Below are 25,247 nucleotides of genomic sequence, written 5' to 3'. Positions count from 1 at the left end.
CGATCGTATTTATTAACAAAAACAGACATATTTGAAAACAAATATACAATTACGCAGAAATGACAAGACAGGATTTGGTACATTTGTCTCATTCCTAGCTTTAACAAAACTCTAATACATAATGTTCCTATCCTAGTCTATGCATATTGATGATCACATTTCTGCGTATTCCTTTGGGCCTACGGCAAGGTCAAATGTTGGCCCCTCCCCCTTTAAGCCAATTGTCCAGCGCCCCCTAACCAGAGTGCGCATGCGCAGGGGGCCCAGCTGACCCGGAAGTACTTCCCACCAGGCAACCCCCATATGTTCAACACTTCCTCCATAAAGGGGCCATGCAGACAGCGCAGCTTACTTACGCCCGCATGCGGGGTGGCCAACCAGCCAATGGAAAGCGTAACCCCCCTTTGGCCCCGCACCCTTCCAACCAACCGGTTGTAACTGCCCCTGGAGTCTGGTGAGAGCCACCTGTCCCTCCCCTCTGGGCTCCCCACTTAATAAGGCGCCCCCAAAGATTTGTAAATTTAATCTGTCCAACCGATGACCTTACCGCCTGACTCGAAATACCGCCTAAAACACGAAAAAAAGGCATTTATATTTATACATTCAACCCTTCATCATAATTGACACCCTGTGGAAAAAACACACTAACAATACTTTACTTCAAAACAAACATCTATCTCAGGGATGGAGGGTGGGGGAAAAAAGGTTAGAAAATCCTCCCGAGGGAGGGGGCACACACGACGGGTGTGCTTCTGAGGGGAGCGGAGTGCAAAGAGACTGCACTTCACGCTCCCCGCGGCTTTAAAGGGGTGGCCAGTCACCAGTTGGAACTGGTTCCAGGCAAGGATCACCCATGACCCGGAAGTGATCAGATCACTTCCGGGGCACGGTCCTCCGACCAATGCGGTGCTACGGGACGTGAGAGAGACGGGGGCACGGCCAACCACCATAATGGCGGCGGGGCCGATGCCGGCCCCGCCTTCCTCTATGGTCCAGTACGGCCTACCGTCCCCTCCTCCCCTTTTGCTGTGACAGAAACCAATGCAAATATTTGTTTGGAATAGGGGGTCGTAGACCCCCGATCGTATTTATGAATAAAAACAGACATATTTGAAAACAAATATACAATTACGCAGAAATGACAAGACAGGATTTGGTACATTTGACTCATTCCTAGCTTTAACAAAACTCTAATACATAATGCTCCTATCCTAGTCCATGCATATTGATGATCACATTTCTGCGTATTCCTTTGGGCCTACGGCAAGGTCAAACGTTGGCCCCTCCCCCTTTAAGCCAATTGTCCAGCGCCCCCTAACCAGAGTGCACATGCGCAGGGGGCCCTGCTGACCCGGAAGTACTTCCCACCAGGAAACCCCCATACGTTCAAGACTTACTCCATAAAGGGGCCATGCAGACAGCGCAGCTTACTTACGCCCACGTGCGGGGTGGCCAACCAGCCAATGGAAAGCATAACCCCCCTTTGGCCCCGCACCCTTCCAACCAACCGGTTGTAACTGCCCCTGGAGTCTGGTGAGAGCCACATGTCCCTCCCCGCTGGGCGCCCCACTTAATAATGCGCCCCCAAAGATTTGTAAATTTAATCTGTCCAACCGATGACCTTACCGCACAGGCCTGCATAGTTGACCGACTATCAGGCCCCCCCCAAGCCCTAGGTCATACTCACCTTTGAAATTGGTCCAGCCAAGCTAAAATGTTGCCCAGGAATATCTCGTTCCCCAACCGAGAGAGGTGAACCCCATCCCGCAAGTAGCAGACGTCCCCTCTTATGCACCCATGAGCAATAACTTGTAATCTGGGGGTCCTAAACAGCTTGTCTATTTTATTATTGATCCTCTGAACCGAGTGGTTGAGAGCCCTCACTGATTCCACCCCCCCGCCACTGAAGCCTTGGGATCATGTGAGACCACACAATAACAGCACCTGGGCAGCGCCTGGCCAGCCATGCTGCCTCTGACAGTACTGTCTCAATCAGGATCCTCCTATTTAGGTGCACCAAGTCGTTACCACCAAGATGTAAAATGATAGCGTCGGGGGGAGTGCCTAAGGAAGCAAGCATGTGACCTATCCGTTCTCTGAACCTGTCTAAACGCAGCCCCCCGTGCCCAAAAAAGGAGACCCTGACACCTAACCGCTTTGCGCGCGCTGCCCCATTTCCTGCAATAAAAAAGTTACTTAGACGGGAGACATAAGAATGGCCAAAAATACACGCATGACGTTCCAACTTGGCGTCGAGAGAATTTACTTTCGTCTTGGTTGTGTCTTCTTCTTGGTGAAGTGTCGCTGTCTCTCTTCCTGCGTGACAGGCCGAGGGAACTGACAAGAAACGAGGAAAATAGTGCCATCAGTACCATCATCAGGGAGTATCATAACATATGCACTCGCACATAGCGCCTGAAACAGTTGGAGGACCACCGCCCAATCTTCTGTACCTCTCCTTCCCCAAGGCCCCGTGCGACTGCCTCGGTGGCGGCACCTATCCTGAAGGAATGTGTTCCAAAATCACTGGGGTCCAGCCCCGCTCTGTCTACCGCCATATCCAAGACCCGTTTAAATTGAAATTTGGTCAGTGGGTCCCCTCCCGTGTGCATTAACAGCAGGCCCCCCCTGTTAATTGGTCTTTATGGCATAAACGCCTCCATATGTGACACCGGGCAGCAAGGGATCCCCGGTGCCCGCCGCAAAACGACTACCTGCCCCCGTCCCTCCTGATCTGTCTTGGATCTTCGAATAGTAACCTGCAAGGCATCGTTATGTAAGAGTATGTCACTGAGCTGCAGGCCTCCCCCCAGGTCCCCTTTATTCTTAGCCACCAATTCCCCCCACCCTACAGGCACCATAAAAAGCTAAGGTGAAAGCTGCCTTGAATAATAAACATTCCATCACGATAGTGCAGGTCTGCTCTAGCACCCCCAAAATTGCTGCCAAGGTAGTAAGACCTATCGGGCGCCTAGTGTCAGGTGTGGACCCCTGTAGGCGCTGCCAACCTTTTAATGCCTTGCGCACTACAAATGTCTGAGTGGGGTCCCGCCTGCCACTTATTTGTGCAAAAGAGGAAATGGCTGCCATGTGTCTCCTAGCTGACCCCACTGCCCGCCCTTCGTCCCGCAAGTTTTGCAAGTAAGCGCACACCATAGCCGAGTCCGCCCAGTGCCCCTCCCCCTGGCCCCCTAAGAAATTGCAGTATGCCCCAAACGCCCCTTCGTATGCCTTCCTTGTTCCGGGCGCTAGGCTAGCTGCCACCAAGTCCGGTAAGTGGGGGCACCAATCTGCCAGAGCTGTTCGGGGAAAGGCGTTAGGTGTGGTGCTGCTCCCGGGAGATGCGATCTGAAAACCTGCATCTTAAAACGAGACAATGCGTCAGCGGCATGATTCAATACCCCCGGGACATGTTTTGCCCTAAACTCTAAGTTTAACTACATGCATTTCAAAACTATATCCTTGATCAAACGTAGGATCATTTTACACTTTGCCGACTGACTGTTTATGCACTCAACTACTGTCATGTTGTCAGACCAGAAAACAACTGCTTTGTTTCCCAGTTGTTCCGGCCAGACGAACAATGCCACCCAGATGGGGAACAATTCAAGGAAACCAATGTTCGCCGTGAGTCCAGCGTCAATCCACCATGCCGGCCAACACTGTGCCACCCACTGAGTGCCCAGTATGGCGCCGAACCCCTCACTGCCCGCGGAGTCTGTCATTAATCCCAACTCTGCACAGGAGGTGATTGGGCCGGGCCACAGGACAGAGCCATTGAAATCCCGCAGCAATGCCAACCAAATACGCATATCCTGCTTGACCTCTTCGCTCAGTCTGGTGTGATGGTGCTTCTGCTTTAGGCCAGACATTGCTTGCGCAATGGATTTTGAAAATGGGCGTGCCATTGGTATGATACGCAGTGCAAAGTTCAGTTGACCCACCATTTGCTGCAACTGATGTAACGTTACCCTTTTTGTTACTAAGCATTGCCTCAGTGAGTCTCCAAACCTTTTCACCTTATCCTTGGGGAGCCGTGAGCACCCCACGATAGAATCTTGCTCGATCCCCAGAAATTCTATGACCGCGGCTGGTCCCACGGTTTTTCCCTGTGCCAGTGGTACCCCAAAACTCTTCATCAATGCACAAAATTGCTCCAGCGCCTGTTCGCACACCGTGCTCCCCGGTGGCCCCAGAAAAAGGAAGTCATCAAGGTAATGCAGCACATGTCTATGCCCCGTCGCCTGTCTGAAAGACCATTCTAGGAAGGTGCTAAACATTTCAAAATATGCGCAAGACACAGAACACCCCATAGTCATGCACATGTCCATGAAGAACTTGCCCTCGAACTGGAAACCGAGGAGGTGGAAATCGCTCGGGTGGACAGGTAGCAGCCTGAAAGCAGATTCTATGTGTGATTTAGCCATCAGCGCCCCTGGGCCCAAACCCCTCAAGAGTTCAATTGCCTGATCAACAGATGCATAACGCACAGAGCAGACTTCCTCATCAATGGAGTCATTTACCGACTGCCCCCTTGGAGCTGATAAATTGTGGATCAACCTGAATTCCCCTGGTTCTTTCTTTGGGACCACCCCCAGCGGAGAACACACAAAGTTATGCACAGGAATCTTGTCGAACGGCCCCGCCACTCTGCCCAACCTACATTCTTTCCCAATTTTTGCCGCAGCCACCCTATTGTTCTGAGTGACCGACAATTGGTTCCTGCAAAAGGATGGACCCACAAAATCCGCCACTGGGATTCTAAACCCCTCCCTGAAACCTTCCACCAGCATCCTCACAGTGGACGTGCATTTGTATCTGTTTAACCAGGGTGTCATTGCATGCAGAAGAATCGGGGACCTAGCTTTACTGAACCCACCTTCAATCCAATTTTTTGCCCCCCCTCTCCCTCTGTTTTTTAAGACATTTGGCTTCGGGATGCCCTGAGTTGCCACAGAAACTACACGCGTGTTTGAATCTGCATGTCCCTGGAGGCCTATCGCAGGTGCGCCTATTGAAATACCAACAACATCCCTTCTTCCCAGCCCCCCCACCTGGTGCAGATGAGTGGAACGACCGAAAGGGCTGCGGCCTTGGCGCGTCCTTTGCAGGCTCTGCTGCCAGACCACCCAAGTGATCTAACCAGGCTATCCCCTCCACCTGATTCCATCTTAGAGTAGGATCGGATGCCCTGATACGCCTGAATTTCTTGTTATATTCCAACCACCCTGTGCCCCCTTCGTTGCCTGCGCCGTGCTGATCCTGGACAGATAACAAGCCATTGCGGGCGCCTCTTCCGGGAAACGCTCCGTCATCACAGCCATGTAAATATTTAACGCCAGCATCCAATGCCTGATGTTCTCCTCCACCCTGTACTTCTGCATTTCGTTCCCCCAATCACGCGCGGGCATATAATCTTTTTTTCTTCCTCATCTCTTCCCTCTCAACATCATCTATTAAGAGTGGAAAAAATGTCAATGTATGTCCCCTTCCAAATCCTCTCCCTAACCTCCTGTGACAAATGGCGGGACAATGATTCATACGATGTGCGTGATTCGCCCGCACCTAACAATGGCAATGTCTGCGGCTTACCATGCGAAATTCCTGCAGTGTCTTTGGGGATCACAACCAATGGAACTTCTTTAAGCTTGCTTTGGTCAATTAGCTGTCTCGCCTTTTCCAATGCGTCCGCCCCGGCAACACCCGCCGCACTCAAGTTCAACCCCATGCCCCCAAGCTAGGGAAGCACGGCTGCTAGGCTGGAGACAAAATCAATCGGAGGCGTAGGTACCCCCCCGGGTGCGGTTGGAACACTTAGAGAAACGTTGGGCACCCCTGGCACCGGTACCACCGCTGTGATGCTAGGATTTACTGGTGCTGGTGACAAAACAGGGTGCACCGGAGGTACCAGAATTAGTGCAGGGACCACGGGACCTGGCACCCCTACCGGATCTACGGGTGAAGGCTCGCTTGCCAGTGGGTTCGGGGATGCGGGCACTACAGGCAGAGCTGCCCCCCCCCTCACCGCTCCCAGGGACAACCTGCGATCCTTTCTTTGCCCTGTTCTTTTTTGGCAAGGGCGGGAAAGCTTCTCTAGGGTGTAGAGCGTCCCTACGTGACCTCCCTGAAGACCCCTCCTGCGCATCCAGCCTGTCCGCCAGCTGTGTCATGGTGCTATCCATCTCCTCAATCTTCCTCATCAGAGCGTCTAACACCATTGTAATATTAGGACGCCGCTCGCCGCGCTTAACCTTTGGGGGCATGGTAACCCTACTCCGAAAATGTTACCACTTGTTGTAGGAGGAAACACGACCGGCCACAGCACCCACGCTACCAGAGCCTCACTACTGGCTAGCCCAGCAAGGCAGGTGAGCAATAGGCTCCAACCCGCTTGGCTCCTAGCAGCGCCGGGATGCAGGCCCTGTATGTGTCCTCAGGCACCCTCTGATCCGCTCCGTGGCGGCAGGCCCTCTCGAAAGACGACTCCCCGGGCGTCTTCCCGATGTGCACCACGCCAGACGCTCACTCAATGACTCCCGCGATTCTCCCCCCGAGTCCCGCTGGATGAAATCTCCGATGCGCTGCCTCAAGCACCCTCCGATCTGCTCTGTTACAGCAATGACGGCCGGATCCGCTCTCCCGCTCGTCGCCGGGCAACCTGCAGGTAGGAGATAAAATTGAACAACGGAGACCCAGAAGTCCGGCGAGTCTGTATCGGACGAAACTGTAAGGACAAAGGAAAAAAGGTTAGAAAACCCTCCCGAGGGAGGGGGCACAAGCGACGGGTGTGCTTCTGAGGGGAGCGGAGTGCAAAGAGACTGCACTTCACGCTCCCCGCGGCTTTAAAGGGGTGACCAGTCACCAGTTGGAACTGGTTCCAGGCAAGGATCACCCGTGACCCGGAAGTGATCAGATCACTTCCGGGGCGCGGAGGAGCCTTCCATGACCCGGAAGTGATCCAATCACTTCCGGGGCACGGTCCTCCGACCAATGCGGTGCTACGGGACGTGAGAGAGACGGGGGCACGGACGACCACCATAATGGCGGCGGGGCCGATGCCGGCCCCGCCTTCCTCATGGTTGACTAAACCCATTTAACGATCCAAAATACCCTTTCTGACTCTTTAAATGGACTTGGTACATTTTAAAAAGAGATTTAGTGTTCAAAATTTACCGAATCAGATGGCGTGCAAATGTTAAAATCCAAGCATACACAGTTTATATTTACCTACCAAAAATGCTACCCACCTATATAACATGTGTTACTGTACCTTTGTACACCATTTGTTGATGCCCCCTCATGCTCCCTTTGATGGCATTTGGGGTTTCCAGTGTGACTCTTGATTTGCTATACACTCAGGCCCTTTGAAGCCCAGAGGAGTAAGCTATGTTCTCCAGTTGAACCTGTTCTATAATTTTCCAGAAAAATATTTGTATCAATTAAGATGTGTTAGAAATGGGGGTCTCTAGTTGGCAGAGGTAGGTACCTTTGACCAAGTAGGGGCCCTTGCTTCTAGTCAGGGTAAGGGGGCTACACTCCTAAAATAACCCCTGTTCAACCCCTTCGTAGCTTGGCACGAGCAGACAGGCTTATCTCAGAGGCAGTGTGTAAAGCATTTGTGAACAAATATAATAATACAGTGAAAACACTACAAATGGACATCACACCAGTTTAGAAAAATAATTAATCTTTATCTAGATTTAACACAAGACCAAACGACAAAAATCCACAATACAGTATTCAAAAATATGACTTTCTAATGGTAGAAATAGCTTAGTTCAATGTAGATGGTAAATGCAACACTTTACTCTCAAAGTACCTTAGATGCGTTATGCAAAGCAAACAAAAAGGGTCGCAGGGAAGGTGATGCGCCGTTCCTTACACTCAGGGAAGTGGATGCGTTGGTTCCTTACTGCTGCGCAGGGGAGTTGACGCACCGCTTCCTTACTGCGTGGAGAGTTGATGCTCGGTTCCTTACTGTGTCCCGGTATGATGCAACAAGATGGCGCCTCAATGCAATGTGACGATCCAGTGTGATGCTACAAGATGGCGTCTTTGATGCGATGCGACAACTTGGATGCGATGAGTGCACGCCTGACGGCCGTGCGGTGAACTCGGTGGATTCTTGAACCGCGACAGGCCCTGCGATACGCTTCTCAGGTGATGCGACGGCAACCTCTGCGGCGGCGATACGCTTCTCCGGTGATGCGACCCGCTTCTTCGCCAATGCTGCGGCAAACAACGGCGTTGGCAGCCCACTTCTTAGGCGATGCGACGGCAACAGCTGCAGCGGTAACACACTTCTTCCTCGTTGCATCGCGCTTCCAGCTCCCAGCGACACGCAGTCTCTAGAGGTCCCAAAAACAGCAGCAGGAGCCTCACTGCAGGTAGAATTCCCAGCAAGGAAATTCAGGGGAGCTGGGGGTGAAGTCTTTGTGTCCCTGAGACTTCAGAACAGGAGGCAAGCTCAGCTTCAAGCTCTTGGACATCTTCCTCAAGATGGCAAAGTACACACAAAGTTCCTTTTACCTTTCCTTGGCAATGGGTAACCACTGCAGGCCAACCCCAAACAGCAAACAGTACAGGGGTAGTCTCCTCCTTCAGCTTTCTTGGTTTCTCTCCTTGGCAAAGGTTTGTTTTGGTTCCCAGAAGTGATCTAAAGTTCTGGGCCCCAAATATTTATACTACTAAATCCTTTGTTCTCCGAAGGCAGAGTGTCTGTACCTAGTCAAAACCAGTTCTGCCCTCCCTGGTCTAGCTTCCTGGCAGGAGGTGGAGACAGCATTGTTGAAAGCAGACCTGGCACAGGTAGCTGAAAAAAAATCTCCTCCCCCCCTACTCTCTATTCTATGTAGGCACAGGCAAGTGAAATGAAATCTCCTTCCCCTACTCTCTATTCAACCCAGGTCCTAATCAGCCCAGCCCTGACCCATCAGACTGCTGAAGCCAAAGCTCTCTCTAGCCCCCTGTCACTCACAAACCAGACATGGAATACACAAACCTATCAGAGGCATACAGGATGGTTAGGCAAGAAAATACCTACTTTCTAAAAGTGGTGTTTTCAAACACAGAATGTAAAAATCACCCACACTAAAATTTGTATTTAAACATTCTGAGTTCAGGCATACTAAACTCATTTTTCTACCTGGTTCAGTTAGGATTATCAGATGTTATAATCAAACTGCCCATTCTGGCCTATGGGAACAGCCTTGCAATAGTGAAAAACTAAATTGTCTGTAATTCACTATCAGGAGATGCCACACACATCAGGGCATGTCCTACCTTTCACATACGATGCACCCTGCCCACAGGAGTTCCTTTGGGTCTACCTTAGGGGTGACTAACATGTAGAAAATGGAAGGTTTAGGGACTGGCAAGTGGATGCACTGGCCAGGTCGACATGGCAGTCCTAGACTGCACACAGGCTCTGCAATGGCAGGCCTGAGCCACACTTTACAACCTGCTTCTATGGGTGGCACAACCAGTGCTGCAAGCCCACCTGCAGCATTTGATTTACAGGCCCTGGGCATACATGGTGCACTGTACTAGGGTCTGTCAAGTAAATCAAATAGCCAATCATGGAGTCACTAATCCATTACAACAATTTACAATAGGGAGCTCTTGCATTTTGGCACTGAATACTAGTGGCAACGTGCCCAAAGCATCTAGACCAGCAAAAACATAGCAAAAACATAGGAGGCTACAGCAAAAAAATGGAAAGGAGACCCACGCCAATGGTGCCAGGTCTAACAAGATGATCTCAGAGTTGCACCCAACATTTATTGAGTGTTTCTTAAATATGTTGCTCATAATTAATGGACTCTGTAAGTGCCACTCCAGGAATGATTAATTCTCGCACTCAAATACAATACATAAAGTGCTTTTAAAAATAGCTAAAAGTATCATAGAGCACAAATATTGCTGTTAATCCATTGACTGCAATGGTATTATGAGGTCAGTGAAGAGTTTGCTAAAAGTTTAAATCAGTCAGAATCTTTAAAAACAATGTACCATTTTCAACTCAGTCATTGATTTATTCTGCAAAAATTAAATGTCAATTTCTGATAACTCTTGAGAAGAAACCTGTTTAGCACGTATTTGAAATAATTTTGTCTCAAAGCATTTTGAGAAAAAAAAAAACATTCTTCCGACCCATGACCATTTAAAGCAAACAAGTGAAGCAAATAGAATATCAGAACTACTTGAATTAAACATGCGGTTATTGTATAGATACATCAACAACTGTATTATGGAACAAACAGTACTTACAAATCGGATGGTGTGCTAAAATAATCAAAGTTAGTTCACAATATGAGCAGAGTGTTATCTTCTACAACTCCATGTCCAGAGTCTACAGTAGAAAGCACACTGAACAACTTCCTGGATACAGGATCATTAGCTTGTGAACTTAAGATCTCCTTCATCAGACCACTCAAACAAAAGCATCTAATCCTGCCAACTACAGACCGATCTCCAAGTGGCACAATTACAGAAAAACTGACTGAAAGACCAGTCTTCTCCCAGATATCCGTCTCTGTTGTGCAGCACAACCTGTTCTTACAAGGACAATCTCAGCCCCACCTATCAGTACCCTCTTACACCATCAGACAGCAAGTACTACTACTGAGGCAAAAAAAATGTCGGCATACAAAGCAATATCCTAAATGTATTTCCTCCTGTGTCAAAGACAGACAAAGTCTGATAGCACTACTACCTTTACCACCATTCCTCTAATCTCCTCATGCTAGCATACCTTTGATGAGTGGAGGATGACCAATGATCCTAAACTTAACTCTGACAAAATTGAGATCATGACCTTTGGACAATGTCACAGCTACCACATTACAATAATTTGGTCCAATCAGAAGCCTCCTCAGCTACACTATGAGAGGTAATAAAGCTTGGAGTGACTATGGACTCAATCCTATCCGTGACCCCACGTTAATGAAACCGCGAGGAGTAATTTGTACACAATGCAGAAAATGTGACATCTCCCCTTAACTGCATAACCTTCAGGAACTATAGGACATTTATTTCCCTCGTGACTTTGCAGATAGATTAAAGAAATGGCTTCCTAGGTACTATGGAAAGTGCAAAGGCAAAACTCTGCAGCATGATTATAACTACACCTCCATCCGAGGGAACATAGGGCACTTGTGCTTCAAGCACTATATTGGCTACTGATAGCTGGAAGATCTGCCCTCAAGTCCCTTTGTGTCATCCCCAGAGTCCTCCAAGACTAAGGCCTGTGGTTCTTGCAATCTAAATTCCAACTACACTCCCAGAACAGGATAATGCACTGAAGACTAGCAGCTCAACTTATCATTCCCTCCTGTCAGAAAAAGACAGCATTCTCGCCTTTTGGAGGTCCATCATATGTATGGGTGTGTATGTGTGTACACATGGTGTGTCAGGGCTGCAGCAGGTGCAAAGAATATAAGACAATCTGAATTCAGGAAGGAATTAAAGTCCTGGCTCTTCCTGAGATAAGGATGTCAAACCAGTCCGGCACCCTAGCATAAGAAAACCAAACAACTTTTAAGGTCAGAATAAAACACTCTGGAAAAGAGTACTCTAAAAGTCACAGAAACTATCACAATTGGACACTATCATGACTGGCAGTAACCACAGCAGGCCTAGATAACATACCTTTCTTGACAGTCTTGCCTTGATAAAACATTCTGCATTGGCTACTTGTAACCAAACACAATGGGGATTGCTTCATAAACCCAGTTCTGGACCTGTAGAACAATCATAACCTCGGTAATCTGCAATCAAAAACCCACAGGACATGGCTATATTTCAGGCAGACATATTACTTCACCTAAACCAAACTGTCAAGACCAATGCTTCCAATGAGCTGCATCATAAGGGATGGCTTTTTGTAGGACTCTGATGTACCATTCTTTTCATAGCTTGTTCTCGTTTCTCGACAGCTTCAAGACTGAACACTCCAAAGAATTACAAATTCTTTTAGTGCTTGGGGATGACTGTAATTCAGATCATCTAGTAAACCTTGGTCTTGTCTCCCCTCACTGGAGTCTAAACACTGTAAAATATACAGTGTTTGTCTTAATTGTTTTATCCTACATAGGACATGGGTTGGAGGCTCAATTGTCGCCAATGCCATATTGGACTTGCCGAATAACTCATAATAGCTGACTAATGTGAACAGGTGTGCTCTATTTCACCTTTCCACTTTCACAGTTAAGTGCTCTTATGCAAGAGAGGATAAGATCACCACACTGCACGACACTCAATCAATTGCCATATAGGCCTTCTGACCAGGCCCCCCCCTCACCCCCACAGAGTAGTCTGCTACCCATCTGGGAATGTGCTTTGATGCCATTCAATGTGACTTGAAGAACTGCACAAATTCAATAACAATTATAAACCATCTTTCATTAATATAAAAGTAGATCATGCTAACACTTCCAAGACATAGACTCTGACATAAACTATAAAAAACAATCTGAATTACCTTACTTACATTCCCAAGACGCTGATGGGAACTATAATAATTGCTGTGACATATTGAATTCTTTAATCTATAGTAATGTATTTGCAGTATGTCTTCTCCCTGTGAACTTGGACCACTGCTTTGTGAGAGACTCTATCTTGGCCTCTTTGGTTACCCGGCTCCTACTCCACTTTTCTGTAGATTTTCAGTTAAAGTGTCTGTGGCATCTCAGTGATGTTCCTCTGTTCTAACTGAGACTCATTTCTTATGAAAGTTGCAGTCTGTTCCATATTCAGATAGCTAGAGCTGAGCATATTGTGAATGGGGGCTACTCATTAAACCTTACCTGCTTCATCTTAATCTAGCATGGTGCTCACTTTTCTACACTGGCAATGAGAGTTTTGGCACCACAGCACCCTAGAAGCATCAGCCATGTTATAGGAGAAGCATGGGTGCGGAAGTACGATCATGCTGCTTATTAGCAAATTTGGAGGTGTACTGTGACCTGGGCGTAGAGAACAAAACAAGATTGGAGACGGTTTCAGCTATCACAAATTCTTAAGAAGGAAGTAATGTATGATGCATTTCAACAAGTTTTCTTTCACCATGCAACATAACGGTAACATATGGGCCAATTGAAATCCGAAATGGCCTGTTAGTGATGTGTTACTTAAAGAAGAATAGCTCAGTGTTGGCCAGCCAACTTTCGATCAGTATTTTGCAGGCCACACTGAAATAACTTGCCCCAGCATGTGTCTTATCACTGAGGGATGACATCATCACAGTGTTGAACAGCATACCCAGTCTATGTAAGAAATATGGTGAACGGTGTCTTTGAAGAGCTGCTGATGCACACAGAGTGACCATGTAGATGAAGTGTGCTAGAAGACCATTTGCAGAACCAGCAAGGACAACCACAGGGGTAAAGTTGGTATCTATTCCACTCGTATTTTGTTGCGTCCAACTGTTTTAGCAATTGGCATAGCCAGCAGACAGTAAATGTCTTAATCCACGATGAACACTACTGCAATGTTGTTGATTTTGCTACTGTACTGTGATGTTACCGGGCAGACTTGTCCACATCAATGCTTGATCAAATTCAGTGATGAGTACACCAGTGATATTTAATCACATTTTTCCTTTAAAATGGATGTATTGTAATAGGTAATAATAAACCTTGTGAGATTCAGGAGTATGTTTCCCATAAGCGTTAGGACATAAAGCGTGGTGGGCTACTTACACACTGTGTTAGAGTATCATATATTTTCTCAGATTTCTTTCTTCCAGTTAAGAACACATGGAACGTGGATCCCTTCTTCATGGCTCCCTGCAATGGAAGGTTCTAAGTGCCTGGGGAATAAAGGAGTTCAGATCAACTACAATTGACCAATTACAGTGTAACCCACTTGGTCACACAGTAAAGCTTAGAGTCGATTGATGTGATTAAGTATGTATTTATTATAGATTCAAACCAAGCTGATACAAATCAATCACAGAAACATAGTATTGAAAAATACAGAATCACTAGAGGATATCCAAAATGGCAAATACAAATGATCCTCAAGAACAGGAAGCAAATGAGGAATTCAGTAGTGTATGTACAAAGAATGAGAAATAAAGTCTGATGAGTAGATTGAAAGGTTCGATCCTCTTGCCTATACATGAGACTGTCTAATAAATTCCCTAAACCCTATTCTAACTGGTAATCAGAGAAACCCTATTAAGTCAGGGAAGCAGAGAAAGATGCCAGCATAGCAGAACTTCAGTAGTTGTTCTCAAAGTAAAGAATATTGTCTATCATGACGCCACACAACAGATGGCGCAAAGCGGTCTGTACCTCTTAGAGTCTAATGGGGAATCTGAATAAAGCGGCTGTTTAATGCCTAATTATACCTACAAAAAGAACCTTCAAGAATCTTATGTCAATATCCATTCCCCCCACCCCCATCTTTAAACAACCAAACTTGGCAACAACACTTGAGATTTCTCTTCTTTGGTCTACACATTAAAACGTCCTTGAATTCCTCTGTTCTCCTTATTCTTCTCAGACAGTAGTCCTCCCCTCCTTATTATACTTGTCAAAAGATACTCCTTAAGAGTCCTATCTTTCATACAATGTGCCTTTCTTTAAACATGAGCTAATGCAACTGCATCTGCAGAGGAGAGAAAAACATTGCGTCCAAAGCAAGAATTCACGTTAAAAGTTAAACATCGCAAAGTCCAAAGCTTAAGGCCTTTGGTCAACTTTTGTATGGCAAGCAATCAGTACACGCTTTAAATGCATGATTACAGATACATGTTTAGCTACAATATAGATGTAAAGCACTATTCAAATGGATATATTTTCAGTTATAATATAAATGTAGAGTATTATTCAAAGGAATACATAAACATAAGGAATACAATGTTATTCAAATTGCACAAATGTAGATATATGTCACAACTCCAACTTGTCATTACTGTAAAGGAAATGTTAACATGCACACTCCTGAAAATGTTGAGATTAGATTACACAGTAGGTGCACTTCCTATAACTGTACAAGTACAAGAGGCTATATGTACACATATTGGTGGCCTAATTAAACATGAAAGGGTGCAGACAAAATTATGCTGCTCCACAGTTTGAGTTTTAGGTGGTCTTATATCTAAGTTCCAACATTTTGACACATGTTCATCACTGATCTTCTAGTTATCACAATTTTGGAGTTTTTACATCACCACAATTTTTGGTTACTTCTAATTTGAAACAGTTAGCGAGTGCATAAATGGAAGACAAAAATGCAATATGTCATGCCACCTCCTTTCTTCTTAAGCATCCCAGGGGAACTGCCATTAACACAGAGCAAGTGCCTCAATTTTTCCATGGGGTTAGAAATACTGATCTTCTTGGCGCGAGGATGTCCTCAGAAACATCCGAAGATCTGGAAGCGGTGGGCTGATTATCAGGGTCTGAATTTTAAGCCCATTCCCCTTGCGATACGTAATGAAGATTAGCCGTAAAGATCAAATGGGTATATATTTTAAGAATAATTGTATCTGTACTCGCATGTTGCGATTAGAGACTTTTTACGACAATATACATATGGACTCCGTGACATTGTTGTTTCTAGTTAATAATGTTTAATTCAGTTTTCTGCATATTTCATATATGCTACCTGGGCCTACTGTCTGTCAACAATAAAATCTGTTGTGAAAAAAAAAAGAAAAAAAATAGAGTAAGTGGAAGAAAGAGTACCAGAACTATGCTAATGTGTGTCAGACAAATTTAGGAATGGAGTGCAAGTTGACCCTGTTGTACACTGTTTAGGAGTAGAAGGGAAGGAAGGGCTGGAAACTCTTATGGAGTTGAGGGAGGCAGATGTAAGCGGCCTAAATGAATATGACTTTTGTTTTAAAAAAGTGGAGTTGCACTATTTACACACAGTGAGCACTATTTTAGAGCGGTACTATTTTGCCGAGAGGATTAAACTGTTGAGGAGTACTTCACTCCATTAAACAAGCTATCTTCTTCATGAACGTTTTAAACACCAACGGATGAAAAGACCAGGCAACAGTTTTTACTAAATTGTAACAGTGACAAGGCCCAAGAGGAATTATAGATGAAAGATAAGCAACGACTGAGTGAGGTGCTTACTGTAGTCAAAGGAGTAGAGCACTTGAGCAAGTGTGCTTAAAGAAATAATAAGAGTTTGAATGTGAATGTGGTTGGATCGGAATACAATGAGTTTAAAGTACATTGTGACAGATGTGGTACATTAGGCTACATGGTCAGCAATACAAAATGTTCACCAATTAAGGCTAATCTCAGCATGTGCATCAAGAAAGGTCATTATATGCAGGACCAGGAATTATTCGATTGTGCAGTCATGGCAATTTTTGCATAGTTATAAATTTATCACATTTGAAACATAATTCATCATCCTCTGCATAATCTGCAGATTTTAACAAAAAAATTGTTTCTAGCTCAAACAGTTCAAAAGTTAACAAAAAGCAACAACTAGGTGTTGCTGCGCAGTGGAAGGCCCTTTGCAAAGGTTGACTGGTAAACCTTCTGTAACGCATTGCTTTATTTGAGTGTTAAACTGGTACTAAAGAGGTGTAACTAATGCCCAGATAGTTAACAAGTTTAAAATTGACAAAGCAATAAAGTAACATTCTTACAAAATGTGACCCTCAATGCCACAGTTTGCCTTTTGCCACATCATTTACACAACCCTGCTGCATAATTTGACCATCCACTGCTGCATAATTCCAGTGGCCTTCATTATATGAAATATTGCAGTAATATGAAGCAGGGAAAGAATGCCAAAGAGGTGAAGGTAGTGTGCAATCAAGTCAATTTTGAGTGGAGGCAAAGCACCAAAGGCAATCAGTTGACAGTATGTTGGTTGAAGGACTGGGCGTGGCAATGACATTTGACTCAGGCTCAGGGGTGCCACCCCACTGCTGCTACCCAGCAGAGGCAACAGATAAAAGAAAATGACAATAAAATAATGTTATTATCATTTTCTTTTTCACTGTTGCCTCTGCTGGGTAGCTGAGCCACAGGGGGGAGGGAGGGGGCATCCACCTGAGCTTCAGGAGCAGGAGGTGGAGGAGGAGGAGCTGTGGGCACTACTAAGTGTGGAAACACTATGAAGGGAAGAGAAGGGTATGGCACCATACGTCTCTTCAAATACCATAACACACAATATAGTTGTACAGTGACAGCGATACACAAAGAAGTGTACTCCGAGTAACAAAACTGTGGGCTCTGGTGCCGATGCAAACTTTGCAGAACTGAAACCTTAGATTCATGGCTTATGGGAAAGTCATCCTTAATAGAAGAGGAAACCTCACACACTTATTGGTGTCATGCTTCATCATAACTCCACCCTGGTAGGACAATGCCACCCGGGTGGACTCGACCGCCTCGAAGACTGACTACTTAGGAGGGAGTTCTTGCATAAGTCTTACTGGACAACACTCTCTAACAGGGGATCCAGATGAAAAAAGTAAAAATACCTTAGAGTTCCTTGGGAACTTTACCTTTATTAGTGGAACACTAGGTAAGATTAAAAACGTTTGGGTACTGGAGTGTAATATCTCACACCCAAAATGTTTCCAATATGTTTCTGCCAACCTTTGCAAGCCTAAACGATCTGGGGCATTCTTCAGGGTATACGGAGCCCTATATGAGAAACCTAGAAGCAATTCCAATTTAGTATCAATACCTATTGTATAGGTGTTACCAACATCATGGTCACAGAGAGGATGGGGTCCTTTTTAGTGACACATTCGTCAAAAGGAAAGCACGGCCACTTTACGTACGTCCCTCCTGCTCTGCACCTTGGTACAGGTACTACTAAGTGTACATAATGGTTTGGCTGGCCATTTTAGGCCAGCCAAACCATCATGCACACTTTCTCCACCTGACTGTGTTGTACAGCATTTTTATTTTGCTTCGATCATGGCAGCACCCACGAAACCGCGGCATTAAAAAAAAAAAAAAAGACACGCAGGCTCACCGCACATCTTTTGAAAGAAGCCCTCCGGTGGGCCAAATCCCAGGGGCATGTTAAAAAGAAAGGAGAGAGCTCATGGCCCACCCCTCCTACCTAGAGTTTAATTTAACCCCGGGTACCACCACCTCCCCGGGTTTTTTAAATTAAACTATGTGGGGGGGGGGCTGGCACGGCACCCCTGCACTCTGGAGACCACTACCTCCAGGTGTTTCTTTAATCATTAAATGGGTGGGGGCTCAGACAACAATACAGGATCTCAGACAACCAATCACTCACCAATACAGCCACTCACATACCCACTCACACACCCTCACACCCACTTAGACACTGAATGACAGACTGATACATACATTCACACAACCAGTCACTCACCCATAGATTCACTGAGACACCTAATCACCCTCACATACAGGCAGCAACTCACCCACTAATTCACCAATACACTTTGGTACATATACTTAACACTCAAACTTTTTAAAAGCACTCACAGTCAACTGATGATGTCATCAGTGATGTCATTTGAGATGTCATCAGTGATGACACTGACCATAACATGAGTGATGTAATATGTGAGATCATAAGCAGTGCATTGGGGGGGGGGGGGGGCGCAGGTTATAGCTAGCTTAGCTACCTAGAACTGCTGATTTCCACTGGTTTTGTACGAATGAAACCCGAGCCTAACTAGAACATCCCTGTAACCTTTTGTTTATCTCAGTGTGTATATATATATATATATATATATATATATATATATATATATATATTCACAACGAAATCCCAAAGGTGCAACCATCCACAGGAACGGCACAACACCAGGACACAGACTGCGTGGGTAAAGTTCAGTAGAGTGTGGTATTTATTCACACATCAGATGTCCATATGATATATATATCATCCCATTTTCTCCATGCATCTTCTTCCCTCTTGTATTCTTTTATTTTGGTTGAGGGCTTCCTCTATTGTTTAAATATCTGTATTTTCCAAATTTATAGAAAGGAAGATGTGTGCCATCTTATTGTGTCCATCTGTTCTAAATCAGAATAATTTCTTATGAACACTGCAACGCTGAGCAGACTGTGGATGTGGTCATCTTTATCTCTTATTGTGTCTGCTTTTCTACAGGTAGATGACAGATGGGATCCATTCTTATTTCATTAGGGTTCCCGATTCCTTCTTTATTATCTTCAACAAGGGGAAAGAAGCCTACCACCTTTAGAAGGTTTCACAAAACCATCTCTCTGGCCTACATCCAGTGCCCACTTCCATCTTCACTACAGAGCCTGTCCACAAAGGATATGGGTGCCTCCTAGGCCAATGCTATGTGGTTTCCTTGGTTGACTTTTGCACAAGGATCATCTGGGCCTTCCCAAGTATGTTAATTTCCCACTATTAGTTGGATGTGTTTTCCTCCTCTTCCATCTTTATGCCAACAATTCGGGGGCAAGTAGATGTGTAATAGTTTTTTTGCCTTTTGCAGTAAACTTGAGAAGTGTTGTAGACATGATGACTAAATGTAGTAATTGATTAACAACAGCTACACAAGTATAGTTATTACTTGCTATGTCTTTGTACTTAAGGATGTGACAAGGAGGAGGGTCAAAGTGGTACTTCCAAGATTACTTATCGCCAATCTTCAGAACACTGACTTTTAATTTTCCATGTCTCAGACCTGCTTTCCTCACTGCGCTCCCTATGTGTGCTTACAGTTGTGATTGCAGACCCGGTCTGTCGTAATCACAGGAGGTTAGAAGGAGGCCGAGTCCATTTGTATTCTGTGGGAGAAAGTATATAAAACAAAAATAGGAACAAAGAGGTACCTGCCTCGAAGCGCTGAATCATTCTCATATGCCAGTGGGCTGGATCCCTGCGCAGAAGAAGTCTCACTGCTGACAACTGTGGTTTTCTGAATGTCAGATGGTAATCTGTTAGGGCACACTTTGCCTGCCATTCTTCTGATATTGGTAAACCGAGAATAATATATTGGCAAATAGCACCTCTTGCTATTTTTACAGCACTCAAAAATCGCAGAAGTACAGAAGAATGAAATTTTAAATAAGTACAAAATAAGTTAAACATTGTGAAGGGAAACAGTAGTGAAATACAAATTATTGGTAAGGGATCCAGGCATTACCCTTCTCTTATATTTTGAAAGTTTTACCATCTTATCAACTTATCCAACATATCCCAACTATTTCAAAACCTTTTTTTTTGGAACTTGTTTTTTTAACATGGTCGCTCCAACAGCCCTTTCCTTTGTACTGTGTATTTTAGTATTTATATAGCACGTATATAGTATTTATATAGTCTATGTGGGGTGCTGAAGCACTTGCCTATATGAGTAGCACACTTCACCATGTAGGGTGTGTGGTTGGAAGAATGTTGTCCTTGTTTTTAACCTATGTGACAATTGTTTCCATGTTATGCGTGATGACCACCGAGGTGCAGTTATCATGTTAAGGGACGCTGCATGTAGCAGTATGTTGGAAGATGAAGTGTGAGAGTCAGACAAGCAGTTTTATGGTTTTCAGTATGTTGATAGCCTTGAACACCTCTGCATGCCCCTTTATGGTATTTCATATGATACAGACTAGCTGGTAACTTCATTGTATTGTCCAATCTGTCAATTAGTGTATAGGAGTGATCCTGAGCTGCGATGATTGGAGGGAGAGAGAAGTTGAGAGATCTGTTGGGATGGGCATTTTTTTATTATAATCCCACATCTGAATGTCTTTGTGAGATGTAAAGAAGTGGTCAGATTGTAAGGATATTTGAGACCTGCAGTCTGACTATATTGAAGTTTTCCGAATTGTCCAGCAATGTGTGACAAGTCTCTTCCGTTATTCCATGCCTGTTCATTTGGTGATGGCTGTTAATTTCCCTCTACAGTGCTGGTGACGGATAACCCTCAAAGCAGATATGTCTTATGTGAATTTAAGAGGTATATTTTTTTATTTGTTCCTGACCACTGCGTATTATGGTTTTAGTATTACTGTGGTCCATAACAGTAATATATGCAAATATAAAACTATATAATGCCATAGCGAAACATAGGTCAGCCGTTCCTAGCTTACCCGTTTACTGAAACCAGTTTGGTAATTGAGTTGTTTGCAATATCTGGGTTGTAAGCAGAGGATTGTGCTTGCGGGTATGACTGTTGACTTTTGTCTGGGCTCTGTAGCCGAGATGTGGATGGTGCAGTTATCTAGGGAATAGCCATATTTTCAACTGTCTTCAAAAGTGTATAGACTCCTGGGTGTTTCAAATGTTGGCTGGTAATGAGTTTCAGAGTTTGACGGCTTGGGCGGAGAAATCAGTACTTCCTATGAATGAATGATAAGAGGTGCAAGCCTGTAGCGCAGTGTTGTCTTTGGATTGGATTGCTTGACAGGTGGGGAACCGTACCAAGACCTATTTTGAGCCATACTGAGACCTTGCTCCACTCCCTCATGTGAGATGGGAATCGTGCTCCGGAATTGACAGATAGAAAGCTAACAACGTTCTTGCATTAGAGAACATAACTCTCTGGCTGTATTTATTACAATCCATAAACACGACATTAAAAAACATTTTTATCATTCTTATCTATTATTTACAATATGTACAGCACTTCATTGGGGATATCTAATACATGGAATCTCCTAACAATAGTCCTCGAAGGAGTCATGGTTGACCACCCCCCAGGCACCCACGGCATCGCCTATTCCAATGGTCTCAGGGGCCGTGATTCCCCCCCCCCCCCAAACAACTTGCATTTTACAAGGCAAACTTTTTTTTTATTGATAATCAAGTTTATTTGCATTTGAAAAAAATGAATTTACATAAGGACAGCATACAGTTGCAAAGTAAATCAGAGACCATCTCTAACAGACAACCAAAGCCACAGTCATGATTGAAGTGTTCAAGCAAGCCACCCCATTTGAGAGGCAGTATAGCACTGTATGAGAAAATCAGAGCAAATATTTCAAAACAATAAATTCAGCCATTTGCCCCATACCTTATGGAACTTCGCAGGACATCCCTGGGCCTCGAAGAGAGGTTCCTCCTGGGCCGTGCACCAGTCCACCCCCCGTCACCCCTACGCAACTTTGCAGGACATCCCCGGGCCTCGAAGAGAGGTTCCACCTGGGCCGTGCACCAGTCCACCCACAGGCACCACCCTCGCAGGGTAGAGGGTTTGGCCTGAGTCCAGGCCGTCGCGATGTATCGCTTGGCTACCGCCACGCCCAGAAAGTGTTTGTCGGCTCTAGAGCCGTCTAGACCATGAAATACCCCCAAAAGAAGGCTTATGGGATTGTGGGGAGTCTGCATAAGCTCATATTCCACACCCGACCAGAATGGGGCAAGACCAGGGCACAACCAGACCATGTGGAAAAATTCGGCCGGGGCTTGGCCACATCATGTACAATCTTGGGGAGGGGCACAGTCCCACCTTACGTAGGCGCACAGGGGTAAGGTAGGCCATATGGAGATAATAAAGTTGAATGAGATGGAGTTTAGAGGAGGTCGTAAGAGTTTTGGAAGCCATAAGAGCGTCGCACCAATCTTCTTCTAGGGGACCCAGCCATCCCTCCCAACGGGCTCTCAGCGAGGTAGCAGGGCCATTCTTCACTAGGGAGCAGTATATCCTGGACACTCCTCCCCTGCCCAAGTTTCCCATCATTACCTTGGCTTCCAGAGGGCTAAACTCGGGAATCAACGTACCTGGTGGAATGTGTGAGGTAAGGGCGTGGCAGAGCTGCAGACACCTATAAAATTGGGAGGTGTGAAGGGAGTGACGTTGTTGTAGGTCGGGGAAGGCCCCAATGTGGTCCCCCACCCAGACGTCTCCAAGGAGTGAGATCCCGACGTGATCCCATTGCCGAAAACCTGCAAGGGTTGATACCTCCCGCAACCACATGCCTTGCCACAGAGGTGTATGTTAAGTGAGTCGCTTGTCAGAAAAAAGGAAAGAAGGGTCCGAGGGAAAGTTTAAAGACCTAGACAGACTCAATCCCCTATTCAGTAAATAATACAACAAGGAGTCTGTCAGTCTAGAAATTGGGCACAGTCACCAAGGAGATAGAGATAAACGTGGAGTATGAAAAAGAGCCTTAGAGTGCTGAATGGTTATATAGGATTTCCATCAATAACCAGTGATTGGTAGGTGTCATCATCTGGATATCCAGCCTTCCCACCACTGTAAATCACTCCATCCTGGAGTGTTATTCGTGGTGTGTTGTTAACCAGAGCATCTGAATAAGGCCCGGGAAGGGGGAAGGAAAGAAGACAGCCAAGCCACTAGCTAAGGCAAGATGTGCAGGTATATACCGAAATGATATATAAACAGTGCAGTGCAGTAAAGTGAAAATGTTAAAAAAGGAGTTGGAGGAAGAAAATAATAGTTTAATGGAAGATATTCCTACCAATCCTTATTTAAAAATGGTGCAGAAACAGCTTCTAACAAATAGGCTGTTTAACAATGTGGTCGACATGTTTCAGCCCGCTTGACCAAATGGTCAAATGGCTTTCGTCAGGACCTTCAAATTATTTATTGCTACTGCAACAATGAATAGTGAAAAAAGGAACAGTGAGTATGTTAAAAAAAATACGACCTTTTGCGGTGTACAACTCCTTCGTGCACTCAGTCTATAAAAGTAAATCTGTGGAAATACGGAAAAAACCAAGGACAACAGAGTAAGGTAAAAACATTGAACATACTCTCACATGAAAGACTGTGACCAAATCTCTAGTGCTTACCTGGTTAGCACGAGAAGTAAACCTCACCTCACCCGGAATCAACTCAGGTTTGAAGGAGGCCCCGCCCTGAAGAATTAGAGAAAGTGCGGGGAAATTGAAAAACTGTGAACCCTAAGGTAGATGATTCACGATTAAAAATTAGACACTACTCAGAATGTCCAACATACGCTCTGTTATGACCTCTATAATGACTTCCCCTGATAGGTATAACAACACCGAGGGTAAAATCTCGATTGTTAGTGTAATGGCGGCTGCGCAAGTGTTCCAGTATAAATGGAACTAGCGATGCGCGATTTCGCCAGTTTAAGTATAGTAGTAAGGCAAAGCGCAAAGCGATTCCTTACCTCTCCGTCGGTACCTCGAAGTAGTTCTGAGCCGTTTGGGAGGTAACCGGCAACTTGATGACTGGAGCCAGATATTAACATTGAAGAAATCACATACACGGACAACGATACATGGTGCCATTATGGCTGAATACTTACGGGGAAATTGTGCCCCCACAGGCTTAATCGTTACCAACGCCCCTCGCCTATTTCTACAAGACAAAAGATTTTTGAAAGATTGGTCCCTCATAGCGTGGCGCTGCACGCGTGATTGGCTCATTTTAATTATCAGCACAGCCAAACGCATTGCAGACACCATCCTTCTTGAGATACAGGTCTTAGAGGCCCAAATTAAAGTCACTGTCACAGCTACACTCTTTAAAAAGAACCAGGATGAAGCAAATAAAAGTAATAAGGAACTTAAAGATTCAATATTGATCACCAAAATAGAAAAGTTTAAAAAAGACCTAGCTAAATTTAAACACGAGGTGATATATCCTTACACCAGTGACTCCTATGTAGCACCCCAGTTTAACAACAAAGGACGCCGATATGGGTCTAATTACTCAGGGAGCAGCTCAGAAGATGACAATAATGACAATGATAATGGAGGTCCACAATCTAATAGGCCACAATATAGAGGCCGAGGTAACAGAAGGAACTGGAGGGGACAATACACACCCCATTTCCAACAATGGTGGCCTCTGACACCTTGGGGATACCCCCCTCCCCCACAACCGTTCCAGCCCTTTCAACCTAACCCGTTCCCAATACAGCAACAGGACCCTAGTTTCCAGCCTTTTTTAGGGTCAGGCCGAGGGAGGTCCAGAGGAAAAAGAAGAGGGCAACAACCACAGGTACACTGGAACCTGTCGACATCAATGCCTCAACAAATGAGCACACGCAGCCAAACCAAGAAGGGACAACCACAACCAGGAACGAGTACCGAGACGACTTAGTACTGAACCTGAGCAAGAAGATCTTGACACCTGAAGAGACATCTATCCTTAACAAAGGACTTGGTTTTGTGACTACTACACATGGAGACGATTTCCAAGTACAGTGTGATTTTGCTAAATTTTTCCGCAAAATAAGATTACATTTTTACTTTAAGAACAAAGATATGTCCCTGGTCACACCTAGGGAAATCAACACTGGTCTGAAAGATAGGTCGACCTTCAATCCACCTCTACACGAGGTACCGCCACAAGTCTTAACTTTTGA

Source organism: Triturus cristatus, chromosome 1_2 (genome assembly GCF_964204655.1).
Source record: "Triturus cristatus chromosome 1_2, aTriCri1.1, whole genome shotgun sequence".
NCBI classification, from domain to species: domain Eukaryota; kingdom Metazoa; phylum Chordata; class Amphibia; order Caudata; family Salamandridae; genus Triturus; species Triturus cristatus.
The sequence above is the reverse complement of the archived record's forward strand: the minus strand, read 5'-3'. Positions refer to the sequence as shown.